Source organism: Uranotaenia lowii, chromosome 1 (assembly GCF_029784155.1).
Source record: "Uranotaenia lowii strain MFRU-FL chromosome 1, ASM2978415v1, whole genome shotgun sequence".
NCBI classification, from domain to species: Eukaryota; Metazoa; Arthropoda; class Insecta; order Diptera; family Culicidae; genus Uranotaenia; species Uranotaenia lowii.
This window is the reverse complement of record NC_073691.1, coordinates 128,496,983-128,513,480: the sequence shown is the minus strand read 5'-3', so window position 1 is coordinate 128,513,480 and position 16,498 is coordinate 128,496,983. Positions and strand designations below refer to the sequence as shown.

At 39.0% G+C, this 16,498-nt stretch overlaps 1 protein-coding gene and 1 pseudogene across 11 annotated transcripts in view; one reads left to right on the top strand and one right to left on the bottom strand.

The window, feature by feature from the left end:
- Nucleotides 1-16,498, top strand: part of LOC129739973 (RNA-binding protein Pasilla) — a 191,614-nt gene that overhangs the window by 136,974 nt on the left and 38,142 nt on the right. The window lies entirely within an intron of this gene.
- Nucleotides 1,556-2,428, bottom strand: LOC129739981 (signal peptidase complex subunit 3-like; annotated as a pseudogene).

The window sequence follows — 16,498 nt, the reverse complement described above, 5'->3', positions numbered from 1 at the left end:
CCTTTCTATTTAGGCACCCAGCAGTGCTGCCAGTTGAATGTATTGTCTATCAAAGTCAAAAGTCATACCCCATTCAACACCTTATAACCTTTTGCCTAATAAGATACAAAGTTATGGTCTTCGACAAAGTTGTTCAAAGGAAAATTTCCTTCAGAGAATTTATAAATTGGCACAAAAACCATTAGCAGACTCGGTGTCACAGAAGAAAAATAAAGAAATGTAGTTTGCAACACAAAATTTTCAATTTTCCCATACATAGCTAAAATTTACTCGTGCAGACGTTAATTAAATATTCTGCAAAAAATCATGAATGAGTTTTGAACAAAAACAAAGCTTTTTAGATCCCAGGATTTGAGAAATTTAAAAATGACTCAAAATCGACTCAATACACTCTTTATTGGCGATTTGCATCAAAACTTTTTGACATGCAGCGCCAAATGATTCTCACTTATGGAACTAACAAAAAGGTGACGATAGCTGTTTTTTAACACGGTTGGAATACAAATTGTTTCTTAAATTGCGAATTTAATGAAAACTGTAAAATTCAAGACAATTATAACGAGTTATTCTTGTTAGAAAATCTTTAGTTTACTTATTTCAATGCTTTTGGCATTAGCAAATAGATGTTTTTATGTTGTTTTTAGCTAAATTCATTTGGAAATTTTGAAACTTCTATACTTAAGAAATTAACGACGCTGACAGAGGTTGATTTTGATGAATGTAGCAGTAGTGAAATTTAAATGCTATGTAAAGAAGCACATCCGAACGCAGTTAATCCTCAGATTGAGCTTTTATAAAATGCACGTAAATGATATAATGGAGCAAGCCAAAGCTATTGCTCTCAAATTATGACAAATATTTAATGATTTCAAATATTTTCATTTTGGATTTCGGATTTAGATTTTCAGCTACTTGATTTATTTCTGAAATATTTGTCCATCATATGAAATGAATTTATTTGAATAAATTTTCATCTTGATCTTCATGTTTGAAATTGACACTCCTTATTCGGATTTTACGTTAAATGTTTTGATTTTAAATAGAAACAAATAATCAAGTTCGTGATGATTTTACAGAAAGTTCTCCGGTTGCTTTCTCTATTCCTGTACTGTTGGTTCTAAACATATGAACGAGCTTACACGGAACCAAAGATATTATATTCTATCAAGATACCCGGCTGCATAGATTTTCGAGTAAGTAGCCTGGGACATCGATACGTTTGTTTACGGTGCTGCCACTCAGCGAAAAAGTCTTCAAGCTTGAAACTTGCATGCAAGTTGAAAAACGAGCAAGTTTTTCATGCGACCAACAAAACTACGTACCTAAACATTTAAAAAAAATAAACGTTACTTTACCCAAACAAGAGTTTTGTGAAAAGAAACTTTGGCTCAGGTTTTTTCTCTTTTTGCCCGGTTCGTTGGATGGAATAGATTTCTTTCGGCTGTCCGTTCAAGCAAGGCATCGGTGAACACTGAGTTTGTCAATAGGGCAGATTCTGGAGAAAATTAAAATCAAATAATTTCAAATTTCGTTTTATTTCGAAAATTTTCTCGTTTCAACTGAACATACATAATTGAAGAACTAAGGAAGTAGTGCATACGGTTCCAGGGATCATTTAAAGCAGATGTTCCTGCAGATGGATTTTCATTGATGATTGATCATGTTGAGCTAGGCAGCTCAAATTTGCAAACAAAAATCAAATTTATTAGAATGGAATAAATGGGAAAGCTGCAGTTCGGCGGAAAACAAATCCTTTGGTAGCTTATTTTAGTATCGATTCGTTTTTCTTTGAGCTTTTTTATAATCACCGATAAGTTCTTGTAGCTCTTTTGTTATCATTTTTGAGGTTATTTAGAGCAGCGACGGCATGAACATTCGGAAGCAGTCCTGCATTTAGAATGATGTTCCCGGAAAGGGTCGTCGTCTCGTTCTGTTGGCCCCTGAAAAACAAAATCAAATTTTCAGATTGAAAACCATAAATCTTTTAAAAGTTCGAAACTCACTTCAAACCATTGCCATCGTCCCAGAAGTAGTTCTCGGTGATCATGTTCTTGAAGTCCTGCAAAGCGTTTTTGCCTCGCAGGATGATTTTGTCCCACAGGACCTGATTGACCTCGTTCTGTTCCGTCTGGTATTCGGCCGTCAGATACAAGAATAGCTGCTTCACACTCCAGTTGAACTATCTATTGAGATCGAACATCAGGAAGTCCAGACAATTCTTTTCCCCAGAAGCGCTGAAGTCCGGAACGTTGCTGACAGATTTCATCGAATCACTCCCACACGAAAAAATGAATCATGAAGCTTTCATCGATGTGGTGTAAACAAAAACTCCAAAGCATGCTGTTAAAATTTTCGAATTAATGGTTAAAGCCTTATTCGTCAATATTATTTTGGCGCTAGTGTTTTGTCCCCAAAATTTCTCAGAAGCCGATAGTACCTGACGGAACTTAATTACCTTCCAGTTGACTCTACGGAGAGAAATTTGGTGTTTATTTCACAGCTTAGGGAATATGGAATTTTAAAATTACCTTAAGAACGTTCATCAAGCTCGAGATGAGGTTAGTTGGTGTCTCAATCGTTATCGATAAAACCTTTAATTTCGCCAGTTGCCGTTTAGTTTTGAGGAAGCAGAAGAAATCTTTTTTCAGGCTGCATTAGATGGAACAGCAATTTTTTTTTCGAAAACTAGAAATTATGAAGGTTTATTATTAAATTTTTTTGAAAAATATGAAGGGTTACGTAATTCACGTTTTCTTACCAAATCCCCCAGCCAAATCGGATCAAATATCATATTTTACACCAAAATTTTCAAATTTGATGGAATGTTTTGAAAAAATACTTAGCGTTTTGACATTTGCGCCCGTAACATCATCAGTTTAATTGCAAAGCCCTCTGTATGTCGTTTTCAGCTGCAAATCGCCAATAGTATTTTCTACATCGGCAATATAAAAATCTGGAATGCTTTGATGTGTGTTTTGAGCCTACTGGGTTGAAGAACTCTATTGAATCGAAGCAATCGAAAGATTCCTTTGACTAATCCACGTTTTAGATACCGGTATTTCGATAGCAACTTACTATCTTCGATTGATCAATCGAAAACGCTCAAAGGAGAAGAAGAAGATATTAAGTTGCTAAACGAAATACCAGTCTCTGAACTGAAAACAAAGCATGGAAGGATTCCTGTACTGTTTTTTGAGGACAGACAGACAGACATAAATCTATTGATATTTACAGTTGCGTTCAAAAAATAATGAAATCGCGTGAAGCGGTGCATTCCCTGCCAACTTTGACAAGCTGCCATTTCTCTCTTGAGTCTTGGTTGATATTTTTTCATGAAATTTCCACAAAATTTAGTTCAACTATCCAACTAACACTATACAAAGATTGAAGTTTTACAATGATTTGAAACAAAGATAGAGCGATTTCCATAAAAGGAAAATCGCTGAATTCTCTGTATGTTTTAACATTTTCATTGAAAAATCTTGAAATTTGTATAATCTTCTACCAGGTAAAATTTCATAAAAATAGATTCACGCGATCAAAAATGGTGCCGGTTTAAAAATGAGGTTCATCATCGCTCAACAAACGGTTTCATTCTTTTTTGGACAGATGTTTGTATGGAAAACATTGTAATCAATGTTTTCTGGGTTCAAAATCGAATCAAAATTTATCAAAAAGAATATTGTAAATTGATAGAAACTTCATTCCTGCTTTGAAGATTCATGTACCTACATGTAGGGAAAAGTCGCCCGCCTCCGTCGTATCCCTTTGATTCGTCTTAATTCATGAATGCTTGTTTTAGAACCGAAAGTCACTACATTTTAATTGACTACTTCACATGAGAACTTACACTTCTAAAACTATTTTCTTTTACCAATTTGATACTTTTAGACTTACTTTACTTTTTCCTTTGCGATATTTGATTTCAAAATCACGAAGTGAAATGAAACGTGTTTTTTTTTTTTTGTTTTAACGATCCTGGCAATGTTTTCGACTATCAAAATCATAAACTTTTTCAGAAAAATGTTTAAATTTTTTTTGTCAAACTGAGCTATTTTTTATAATTTTATACATCGAATGAGAATCCGATTTGCAAGAATTGATTTCAATATTCGGGGAAAGTGGTGATTCATGGGCCACTTTTTTCTATGATCCACAACTTCTATATTACAAAAGATAAAATGAGAAAATGGTATGGGAGAGTGGGGAATCATGAGCCACTTTTTTTCGTTGTTCCATAACTTCTTTATTATAAAAGATAAAATGAAAATAAAAAATGGTATGGTTTTCTACATTTTCAAGGTATCATAAGGTATTTTTATATAATTTTTAAAAGTTATTTTCCCCAAATTTGAAAAAAAGCAATATTTTTTGGATTTTGAAAAATGGTGGGGAATCGTGGGCCACCAAATCCAAATTGACCAAATAACATGCAAAGTACATGAGTTGACCCAAAACTGTGATTTCCTAATTCATTTTGTTATTTCAAAGCAATTTTAGACGATGGAATAAAAACGAGAGCTCTGTATGATCGCATAGATTTCAAAACATGGCTCTCGAACGTTTTGGCAAAATTTTATATATAGGATGGAACAAATATTTTTCATAACTCTTCATTTGGCAAAAGAAAACTTTACAGATAGGAACAACGTATTTTAAGTTCTGAATGTGTATAAAAACATAAAAATATAGGTGGTTCAAGATGTGTGGCCCACGATTCTCCATAAGCAATGATTTGCAAATTGGTTGCGTTTGTGTGACTTATTGATGTTTCATCAAAAATTCCTTTTCCACGTGAAAGATCATGAAAAAACTTAGATCATAAGCGTATGAGCATATTTTTGTTATGCACTTTAGGTTCCCCATCGATGAAATTAGCGGGTGTTTTTTTTTTTTTTTTTTTTTATAAATCGTTTATTTGAAACGGCTCATACCGAAGGTTTTAAGGAGCCAAAGTCTGTTTTTTTTTTGTATTTACAATTCATTGTTAAGAACTAGAATAGATATAGGGAAAATAGTAAAGGATTGTTTAAAGACAGAGGTTGATAGCTTTCAAGAAGAGGTAGATTTCGAACATGTAATCAAGGTCTATCGCAGCTAATACATCTCTTACTGGGGTGTAGGGTGGTTTCCCTCGGGCCCGAAGGGAGTCCAATAAATCCGCTCTGGCGGCTAGATGGACCTCACATGACCAAACGATATGCTCGATGTCGTGGTAACCTTGGCCACAGCCACACAAATTGCTGCCAGCAATATTTAAACGATAGAGTACCGCATCCATGGAATAATGATTGGACATGAGACGGGAGAATATACGAATAAAATCCCGACTCAGGTCCAACCTATTAAACCAGGGTTTGAGGCTTACCTTTGGAATAATCGAGTGGAGCCAGCGGCCCTTCTCATCTTCGTACCATTTGCGCTGCCAGTTGACGAGAGCGTTTCGACGAATCAAAAAATAGAACTCATTGAAGGCAATTTGACGCTGATAAATATCGCCTTCAGTTGCACCCACCTTCGCTAGTGAGTCTGCCTTCTCATTGCCCACTATCGAGCAATGTGAAGGAACCCAGACGAAGGTGATGCTAAAGCAGCGTCTTGATAAAGCACTCAACGTTATCCGTATCTTCTCAAGGAAGTACGGCGAGTGCTTTCCGGGCTTTATTGAACGAATAGCCTCAACTGAGCTGAGACTGTCCGTTACAATGAAATAGTGTTCAACGGTTCGCGTGGCTATGTTATCCAGTGACCAATGAATGGCTGCTAATTCAGCGATATACACGGAGCATGGAGATTGCAGACTATAAGATGCACAGGATATTTGATTGTACACTCCAAACCCGGTACACTCGTTTATAAGAGATCCATCAGTAAAGTACATTTTTTCAGCATTGACGTGTCCATACTTTGCATAAAAAATCCTTGGAACAACGAAGGGACGGTGTTGTTCAGGGATCCCGCGGATTTCCTGCTGCATGGACAAATCAAACTGGACAGAGGAAATGTCGTAATCAGGGAGAAAAACACGGATGGAAGAATACGATGAAGGATTAACCTGCATAGACATGAATTCATGATATACAGCCCTATATCTTGTTTGAAAATTTTGCTCAAGGAGCTTCTCGAAATTTGCAATCACCAATGGGTTCATGACCTCACACCTGATGAGGAACCGGAGAGATAGTGAATAAAATCGATCTTTCAGTGGAAGTATACCTGCCAAAACTTCGAGACTCATGGTATGCGTTGAGGGCATACAACCCAATGCTATTCGTAGACATCGATATTGAATACGCTCGAGTTTGATGAGGTGCGTTTTAGCAGTTGATTGGAAACAGAAACTGCCATATTCCATCACTGAGAGAATCGTTGTACGGTACAGTTTTATAAGATCTTCAGGATGGGCTCCCCACCAGGTGCCAGTGATTGATCGGAGAAAATTGATTCTTTGTTGGCATTTTCCTTTCAGATACTCAATATGGGCTCTCCAGGTACACTTGGAATCAAACCAAACCCCAAGATACTTAAAACACCTCGATTGAGTGATCGTTCTGCCTAGGAGATGAAGCTTAGGTTGAGCAGGTCTACGCTTCTTAGAGAAAACAACCATCTCCGTTTTCTGTGGAGAAAACTCAATCCCAAGTCCCAAAGCCCAGGTTGACAATCTGTCTAAAGTATCTTGTAAAGGTCTGTGCAGATGAGACTCAGTAGATCCTGTGACAGACACCACGCCATCATCTGCAAGTTGTCTTAGAGTGCAGCCTTCAGAGAGACAACTGTCGATGTCGCTCACGTAAAAGTTGTACAAAAGTGGACTCAAACATGAACCCTGTGGGAGGCCCATGTAAGAGGTTCTTCTAATTGCAATATCTCCGTGAGCAAAGTTCAGATGTTTCTCACAAAGCAAGCTGTATAAGATGTTGTTCAATAGTGGAGGCAGACCTCGGGAGTGCAATTTGTCTGACAAAACCTCTATTGAGACAGCATCAAAAGCTCCCTTTATGTCTAGAAACACTGAAGCCATTTGCTCACGTTTCGCATACGCCATTTGTATCTCTGAAGACAGCAAAGCAAGACAATCGTTTGTCCCTTTACCCCTTCGAAACCCAAATTGAGTATCTGAAAGGAGGCCATTTGTTTCCATCCACTTATCCAATCGGAACAAAATCATTTTCTCCATCAATTTGCGTATACAAGACAACATCGCTATTGGACGGTACGAATTGGGATCAGAAGCTGGTTTTCCGGGCTTTTGGATAGCAATGACTCTTACTTGTCTCCAATCTTGGGGAACAATGTTGTGCTCCAAGAATTGATTAAATAAATTTAACAAGCGAAATTTGGCGGCATCCGGAAGGTTTTTCAACAAGTTAAATTTTATTTTATCAATTCCCGGAGCTGAATTGTTGCAAGATAGGAGAGCAAGTGAGAATTCGACCATTGAAAAACTGGAATCTAGATCACACCTATCTGGAGGCACATTCCGGATTATTTTTTGCACAGGTGTAGAATCTGGACAGACTTTCCGTGCGAAGTTAAATATCCATCTATGTGAATATTCTTCACTTTCATTTGTAGATGATCGGTTACGCATGCTTCGTGCCACTCTCCACAAGGTACTCAAGGATGTTTCCCGTGATAAACCACCCACAAAATTCCTCCAATACGCCTTTTTCTTCCCCTTGATCAAGTTTTTGAACTGCTTTTCAAGGGAAACATATGTTTCAAAAAGGACGAGAGTTCCATGTTTTCGAAAATCTTTGAATGCTTTCGATTTGTCTTTATAAAGCTTGGAACACTGCTGGTCCCACCAAGGATTAGGGCGCCTTCTAGGAACAGATGAATCTGGGATGGGTTTCGTTTGAGCACAAAGTGCACTTTCATATATCAAACGTGAAAGAAAGTGGTACTCCTCCAACGGAGATAGAACATGCATAGAATCGATGGCTGTTATTATTTCGTCCGAGTACTTTTTCCAGTCGATGTGTCTTGTAAGGTCATATGTCATATTTATTGTGTTTGAAGAGCTGACCCCATTAGTGATTGTAATTTCGATAGGCAAGTGATCACTACCATTAGGATCATGGACCACCTTCCACTGGCAATCAAATGATAGGGAATTTGAGCAGAGTGAGAGGTCAATTGCGCTTTGTCTTGCAGGAGGTTTAGGTACCCGTGTTTTTTCACCCGTGTTCAAAATTGTTAAATTGAAACTGTCACAAATGTCATAGATAAGAGTTGAACGACTATCGTCAATTTGTTCTCCCCAGACAGTTCCATGCGAATTGAAGTCCCCCAGGATCAACCTTGGCTCGGGGAGCACTGAGCACAGGTCCTCTAGGTGACTTCGATCCACTGCAACTCTATGAGGCCAGTACAAACTGACAACACATAAGTCCTTACCTCTTATAGTTGTATGACAAGCAACAGCTTCAATTCCGCCCGATAAAGGAAGGTGAATTCTATAAAAAGAGTGGCACTTATTGATCCCCAAAAGTACCCCTCCATAAGAATCGTCACGATCCAGGCGGATAATATTAAAATTGTGGAATGAGATGTTAGATTGAGAAGATAACCAAGTTTCGGACAATGCAAAAATATCACAGTTCGTTTTATGAAGTAAATGGTTGACCACATCCAGTTTAGGAATGAGACTACGACAGTTCCACTGTATAACAGTGATATCTCCGACCTCTCGGCGTAAATTAGCCATCGAGAGAGATAAACACTGAAAGAAGGGGCCAAGTTTGCATCAATTGCTCAAAAAATGTCTTCACAATAGGAAGCATTGCTGAAATAATGCTTCTTATGGAGTCCGATGCATCAAAAAACGAAAGCAGTCCATTCACAATATCGGACAGCTTGAAAAGTCCCATTTGGACAGTCACCGCAGAAGAGCTAGTGTTAGGTGTTGGGTGTTTTGATGTTCCTGCGACTGCAGGATCATTGGAAGATGTAGTTTTCCCGCGAAAACCAGGCGGGATTTGGTTCTCCTTATCCACTGAAGATTTCTTACCACTGCTGATTGATGAGCTGATTAGAGGGACCTTTTTAGGAATTTTAGGAGAAGTTACCTTTGAACGCTTCCGGGAGCTCCCTAACAAGAATGATGGCTGTTCTTCATCAGTTGTATCTGTGGCACCGTCGTCAACCGGCAGTACAGAAAAAACATTGTTTGAGAGAGATTCTACCGGAGGAGATGTGCTTTTCAGAACTGCGGCATAGGAGCGTTTAGATCTTTCTATTAATGAACGCCTCTGTTTTACCCAACTGTTTTTAAATGCGTCACAAGAAGATAAATCATGGGGAGAACCTCCGCAATATACACATTTGTGAACTGTTGCGGAGCACGCTCCATCCCCATGATTTTCACCACAACGAGAACAACGAGGTTTACTACAACAGTGGGAGGCAGTATGTCCTATTTTGATGCATTTGTCGCAATTCATGGGACGAGGCACGAACAGCCTAACTGGAAGCCTTAGCATGTCATCAATGAGGACATAATGAGGGAGTGCTGTACCCTCAAATGTTACCCGAAATGAGGCTGACGGCGAATATTTTTTAACGCCAGCAACGACGGAGGCAGTCACGAGTTGGCGGCAGTCCAAGATTTTGACCTCAGTCGAGTCGAGGCTCCTGAATCTGCCCACACCGTGGGCTTTAACATATTCTGCTGTCAGACTCATTTCGGATATCACTCCCTCAATTTCCACCTCTCGAGATGGAACAAACACTCGATATTCCAAGTTGAAATGATTGCTGGCAACAATTTCGTTGGCTGCTTTCAGGCTAGCCACGACAACCCGCAATTTGTTAGGTCTTACCTTTGTAACGCTGGTTACAGAGGACCACTTAGCCAGAGTCTTCGTAATTTGAATAACGTTGAGTGGTTTTCCGTTAGGTTTAGGCCGGAAAAAAACCACCCACGGACCAGCAAAAGTCGAATTAGCCGAATAAACCTTGATTCGGGGGGTCGCAGTTTCTGTGGGTGATGGCGAGAGATCTTCTTTTGTAAATGTATGAGCACCTGAAGGACCCGCTTCATCAACTGAGATGTTATTCTCAGTGGAAAAGCTAGGGTCCTCCAGGTGCTCAACATTTTCATAGAGGATGCTCCCATCATCCATAGGAACTGTGGGGTCCTCCCCTCCGCCTTCGCTCATATTTTATTACGGGGACAAATATGTCTTCCGTAATTAAAATATGAACGAAGTACACTCACAAAATCCGAAAAAAAAACAAAGAGAAAAGGTAGCTAGGGATAGTACTAGTTTAGGTTAAAAAAAAAGGGAAAATGAATAAAGCAAATACAAATCTTAATTTTTTGTTGTTGTTGCATCAAATGAGTCCAGTGCGGCTTTGTTTTGTAGCCACCCTCCGCTCAGCTCGATTGCGATATGGCAGCTGATTTGATGACCTTGATGACCACGTGGCTTGGTCGAAAAAAGCGCTTTCTTCTTTTGTGGTCGACTGGCTATCGTGTTGAGGCTCCTGGTCCCCGGCGACGGCACACCTACTCCGGATGGCGGGTTACCTATTGGATCCCTCGAACTCCCTTACGGCACATTCAAGGCCAGTTGTATCGGGCTGGAAACACGATGCGCGTACCGAAAATCACACACTATTGTTTCGTTTTAGAAGAGCGATAGAACAATGCGACTGCACGGTACAAACTTTACGGTTGGAATGGGTGTTTTTTTAATTATGTAAGTAAATTTTTCTAACTTTTTTTAGCTTGATAAATAAAAGAAGCATATGATGCGTATTTCAGCCAACAACATATAGAAATATATGCTCACGCAAAGCGACGACGATGCCAGTTGGTTTGAGATTATTATCTCAACACACATTTGAGATATTAAAAGTGGCCCATGTTGCCCCATGGCCCACGATACCCCACTCTCCCCTATGGTTTTTTTACATTTCTTACGTATCATTAAGCAATTTTTTTTTACTTTTTAGTAAATTATTTCCCCGAGTTCTAACTGTTTGAAAAAAGTATTTTTTTTAATTTTGAAAATTGTAGAGAACCGTGCACCATCATATCCAAATTTATCAAATAACATGCAAAGTTTATGAGTTGACCCAAATCTATAATTAATAATTCATGTTGTTATTTGAAAGTAATTTCAGGTGAGGAAATAAAAAAAGAGAGCTGTGTATGATCAAATTATTTTAAAAACATGGCTCGCGAACGTTTTATCAAAATTCCTTATACAGGATTTAGGTCCGTCTCTATCGCATTGATAAAAATTGACAGAATATTTTTCATAGCTCTTCCTTTGGCATGAGAAAACTTTACAGATATGGTATTTTAAGCTGTGAACATGTATAAAAACACCAAAATAAAGGTGGCCCAAGATACCCCGCACATTATGTGGCCCACGATTCCCAGTTTGTTGTCGTTTTTTTTTCAACCTCGCCTTTAGGCAAATCGAAAAATGTATCAATCTAGAATTTTTTATGCTACCAGAATGATCGTTTTAAGAAAATTAGGTTTATTTCCAGTTTACGCGTGTTTTTCAGCTTCTCTTAGCTGTAGCTTTCGACAACCGCTTGGACTGATACTCAGTCCAACCTAGTTCTATTTTATTTTCTCTTTTTCAAAGAGGATTTCAACATTGGTGGTCATTTGCCTTCAAAAAATTATTTTTTGGGTCTCGGTGCTAATAGGTATCCTTAACTAATATGTATCTGGTAAGTTCTGACGGTTAAAAACTTTTCCTTTCGAATAAACTCAGAGCTAATTATTCAATTACCCGCAAATCTTTTACCAAAGTTCAACACCGAAGAAATCACAGAAGAAGAATTAACAAACGGAGGTCACCCCCAAAGTGTCACCATAAACTAATTATGGGTACTTCGTCATATCATCAGCACACCATCATCGTCATCATCATCATCAGTAACAATTATATTTGGGGCGCGCACTAGTTTGGTACATTCTCACGGAGGGCGGCTGCACTCTCAATTTAACCACTAGCCAGTCAGTTAATTCGAGTAGAATCGGCGCAGCAGCAAGTGTTAAGCCTCTGCAAAATAATGACCTGAAAACAATGTGAGACGTGTGCGCCGCGATCTCCTCGAAAGACACACAGACAAATGAAGACAACAGAACCGACAAACCGAAATGAATGAACGAAAACCAAAAGAAAATAAACCCTCTACGGCCTTTACCTATAAGCAAAGGGTGTTCGGATCAAAAAGTGGTCAAACTAAATTGCGCGTGAATCGATTACGTATTTGTTTGTAAAAAATTAAAGTATTTATGCTTTTAACTGCTTCTCACTACTAACAGTTTTTTGAGTTTTCATGAGGTCAACTATCGCCCAAAACTTTTCGATTGAGCAAAGTTCTGTTATGTTTGGTGGGTTCTTATTCTTGAATACAACCTGAATGTTTTTAGTGGCATACCAGTCTATGACCTGGCAGGATCCCTAATCCGACCAAAACAGCACATACAAGTCATGTTTCTTAAGGAAAGGCAGCGAACTCTTTTGAATAAATTCTTTCCCGTAAACTTCCTGGTTGACGGTACCGGTTGCAACGAAAATGTCGCATTTAAAGCTACATATAACAGATAGCTTGCCAAACGAAATATTTCCTGGCAAACTTTGATAGTTTAATGTGATTGGAAATGCCTGCCGCCTTTCCCCTTCCAGCTAAGGTTTCGTCGTCCATCACCACGTAATCAAACTTTGTCAAAAAGGCTTAGCCGCCCTTCTGTTCGTCACTGCGGCTCCGGGGTTTCGATATTGCCCAGATCTAAATGTTCTTCGAACACTTTTATTACTTTGATGACGGTTGATTTTGGCCCTTATTCTGCGCCGCGCGTGACGTGATGATAGTCGACTCACCCAAGTCACTTGATTCCAGTTGTCACTTAAGCCGAGAAACGTCACTCAGATGAACTTTGTGAGTTCTTACTTTATTCTCGTAGTCACCCTGGGTGAGAATCGTCGCATTTGCGTGACGATTTTAGGTGACAATTGTCGGTACCTTTTCAGGTGGTGACGAAATAGAAATTTAATAGAAATTTCATTGTAAACGGAGAAGTTAGGCTGTAAATATTGAGTTTTACCACAGTATGATAGTTTAAGAATCAATAAAGAAAAATTCACTTTCATATTTGAATTTTTAAATTTATTCATACAGCGAAACAATTTTTTTAACGACGTTATTAATAAGTTCAAGCATATAAAATTGGGCGAAGGTTAATTTTATTTAACTGTTAATATTCAACATGATAAAAAAAACACACTTCTATAGCACTTCACTCCATTTTATTCGATTCCCGTCGCTGGGGGGAAATTTCACTTGCACCGAGTAGTGGTGATTTCGGACAAATTAAAGGTTCGGCTTCGCAGTCCTGCTCTAAACAATTCTTCCTCACTCGCAGTATCCCACGCCTTTCGCGATGTCCCGCGATAAAATCCGCCTTTTGTGACCCGGCTGGTTGAAGCAGCAGCTACGATTGTTGTGCTTTTTTTGTTGTGCTTTTCAATGCGAATTCCGAATTCTGCGTTTTCACTTAGGGCGCACAATAATGCCCGTTTTTTTCTGTTGGTTGCTTGCTGTCACCTTACGACCCGTTGGTGACTAGTTACAGACCGGAATTATCACAAAAAACTTGGAAAATTAGCTCGGAAAATTCGAATTGCGAGCCAAAAAAAATCAATACAGAACAAATTCTACCATTTTGACAGATGTGCTCATTCGGTCACTCACCTAGAATGAACCTCTGTCACTTTACCCGTATCGACTCCGGGAATAAGGCGACAAATCTCACGGTGACTCCGAGGTGAGGTGACAATCATCACGTCACGCGCGGCGCAGAATAAGGGCCTTTGTCACATTCAACGATTTTGCTATTTCTGCGTGCGTGTAGTTTGGATCAAGGTGTGTATATATAGGAGGTGTTACCGAAAATCAAATTCCCGATTCAGCCATTTTGGCTATTTAGGCTATGCAACTGCGGAACTCATGGAGTTTATTTAACAACAAACCACAGAAAAGCTGTGCAAATAATCTTATGTTTGTAAACAAACTCATTGAGAACCCCGCTCACTCCTTGCCTACTTACTGAGAAAGTCGGGAAAACTCGTGTTTCAAAACACCTTGGTTGGGATTCTCACGACGCATAAATGTACCAAATTTTGATTCGTAGCTCCTCTTTCTTGGACGCCATTTTGAAATCTAAAGATCTAATGTCCAAATCCAAATAGAAGCATCATTTTCCACATACACCTACAAAATAAGGGGTGAGCAGGTTTTTATATGAATGATAAAAAAAAATACGGCGATTTTTAGTTCACCACTTTTTGATCCGAACATCCTTCCAAATGGAATCAACCACCGCACGATAAAAGGTTGCAAAAGTCGCAAAAAAAGAACTTCAAATTACGACCGTCATCGATGTGTACCTAGCCTGGTTTAGTAAGGTTGCAATACAGTGGCTAGAGCAAAGAGTAGATTGTTTTTGTATTTTGTAGTTGTACAATTGGGCACGCTTGCAATCCCGTTATACGATTTCTCATGTGTCAAACAAGGAAAGCCATAGCCTTCACTCTAATTTCACTCCGATTAAATGTCATTCTTATGGAAATCTGTGTGAAAGCAAAGAGCAAGCTTTATTCTTTTTAGCATGCCCAAGCTCAATGAATTGCTATGCACTGTTCACTGAAACTTGTGTAAAGGGTGATACGGTCAAAATTTGGTCAAGGGAAACGCGGGAAAAATATTCAGCTTAACCCCTGCCATCAGATTTTGTACAGCCACCTTGTCCACCTTCTTCGCCGCAGAAAGCCTTGAACTGCTGCTCGTCCTTAGCAGTTTTTTTGGTCTTCTTTAGGTTCCGCTTGACAATAACCCAGTATTTCTCAAATGGGCGGAGCTCTGGCGTGTTGGGAGGGTTCTTGTCCTTGGAAACCACCTGCACGTTGTTGCCGGTGTACCACTCCATGGCCTTTTTACCGTAATGGCATGATGCCAAATCCGGCCAAAACAGTACGGAACAACCGTGTTTCTTCAGGAAAGGCAGCAGACGTTTATTCAAACACTCTTTCAATTAAATTTCTTGGTTGACAGTCCCGGAAGCTATGAAAATGCTGCTTTTCAAGCCACAGGTGCAGATGGCTTGTCAAACCAGATATTTCTTCGCGAACTTTGACAGTTTCATGTGCTTGAAAATATCTGCTACCTTTCCCCTTCCTTTTGCCGTATAAAACTCCTGTCCCGGAAGCTGCTTGTAGTCGGCTTTGACGTAGGTTTCGTCGTCCATTACCACGCAGTCAAACTTCGTCAGCATCGTCGTGTACAGCCTCCGGGATCGCGTTTTTGCCGTCGTATTTAGTTTATCATCGCGATTTGGAGCCATTACTTTCTTGTAAGTCGATGGTCCGGCTCGTTTTTTGGCTCGATGCACGGTTGTAGACGATACACCCAGCTTATTTGCGGCATCTCGGAGAGAGAGGTTAGGATTTCGCTTGAAACTACCGGCAACTCTCTTTGTCGTCTCAGCGGCTTCCGGTTTTCGATTTCCTCCCGATCCACACTTCCTGGCTGTCGACAAACGTTCCCCAAATACTTTAATTACATTTGTAACGGTTGATTTGGCAACTTTTAGCGATTTTGCCAGCTTTGCGTGCGAGTAGGTCAGATTTTCGCGATGCGCGAGCAAAATTTTGATACGCTGCTCTTCTTCCTTGGGCGGCATTTTGACAACTGAAGAGTGAATTCCAAAATCAAAATAGGAGCAACATTCTACACACACACACACACACACACACACCTTCAAAATGAGGGGTGTTCAGGTTTTTTAAATGCAAAATTGAAAGAAATACGCCAAGTTGATATTGACCAAATGTTGACCGTATCACCCTTTAGTTCTGTTAGTTTTGTAATGGCACACCATAGTACATGGATAATAACAGGTAGGCCATTGCGCTTAACCTCACTTAAAAGCTCCGTGTATGTACACAGTATGCTTGCATACTAACAAAAATAGTTATGAAAATTTGGCGGATTTAAATAGAATGGCAATCAAAATTATTAATTTCACCATCGATAGCCAATCGATTCATTTAAAAGGGTCTCAGATTTAAGATTGATTCTTTAGGCTCAGCGGGAACTATTTTTTTTGCGTTGGATTTTCGAATCTGAACCATAAATAATGACCATTCAAAAGAAGTTTTCATCGCCGTTACTCTTTGTTGAAAACAAGCAATGTAATATTTTCTTCTGTCTATGTTAAAAATTTGATAAATGATCTAATAAAGTTCATATTTCTGTGATGAAAAGACAACTTTTTAGAATTTTTATTCAAATTGCAAAGGAAGAAGGTTACACAAGACAAAAATATCACCAAATTTTGTTTATAAATTGACATAAAAATCCATTTCATATTACTTTTAGCTGTGTCGAAAAGCAAAATATTGCGTGTTGCATTAAGTTGCAACAGTCCATATCTTTCTCATAATTTTCATGCTTGTCAATT